The sequence below is a fragment of the Montipora foliosa genome, chromosome 2 (genome assembly GCF_036669935.1).
Source record: "Montipora foliosa isolate CH-2021 chromosome 2, ASM3666993v2, whole genome shotgun sequence".
In the NCBI taxonomy this organism is placed as follows: Eukaryota; Metazoa; Cnidaria; class Anthozoa; order Scleractinia; family Acroporidae; genus Montipora; species Montipora foliosa.
In genome coordinates this window covers 29006504-29007249 of record NC_090870.1, presented here as the reverse complement: position 1 = coordinate 29007249, position 746 = coordinate 29006504, and positions in this window count along the sequence as shown.

Genomic DNA, 746 nt, shown 5'->3' with positions numbered 1-746 from the left:
CATATCATTAGGAGTGTTGTGAATAGGAAAAACGACGAAAGTTAATGTAAATGTGAGTCTCCTGCTGAAGGGTTACTTCTAAAAATAGAAGGATACGCGCAAAGGTTGACTCAAGGGTACAGTGCATAGGGAGGCGGCTCCTCGTGGGCTTCTGGCTAAAGCTGCTCTGTTAGTAAACGGCTGTTCCTCTACCTGGGCCCTGGACACATCGAATTCTGTGTACAACTATAGCTGTAGTGTCAACGCTTACTAGTATAGTCCTAATAGTCCTTATCGAAGGAGTCTTTATAGTTTAATTATTAAGGATATAATTATGAGGGCAGGTCTTGCCCGGCAGTTATTTCGAGAATGTGAGTTTTGTTGTCGCAACTTCCTGTACGGTAGTTCTCTTCTCAACTACCTGGGTCAAACGGTCGGAGGTTAATATTATCAAGGGTATTCGACCTCCCTGGTAGGCCCATTATACTTGAGCTATGTGTCGACTCTAGAAAGTGCTCAAGGGCAGTATATCAAATGTGGGTGTTTTATTGGAAGTTGCAGCAATCTGGACGATTAAGAAAGGTTATAATTGCTTTAAAACGTCCTACATTTAGCCGGTTCCTATTCACATAGAGGTGGAGGACCCAGGGTAGGTGAGGTACCCCACCTCGGTAGTGTAACCAATCTCTCTATACAATGTCTTTTTTTTTTCTTGATCCTGTTCACATGAGATGTGCATGGGGTACCTCACCGAGGCGGATTGCTGA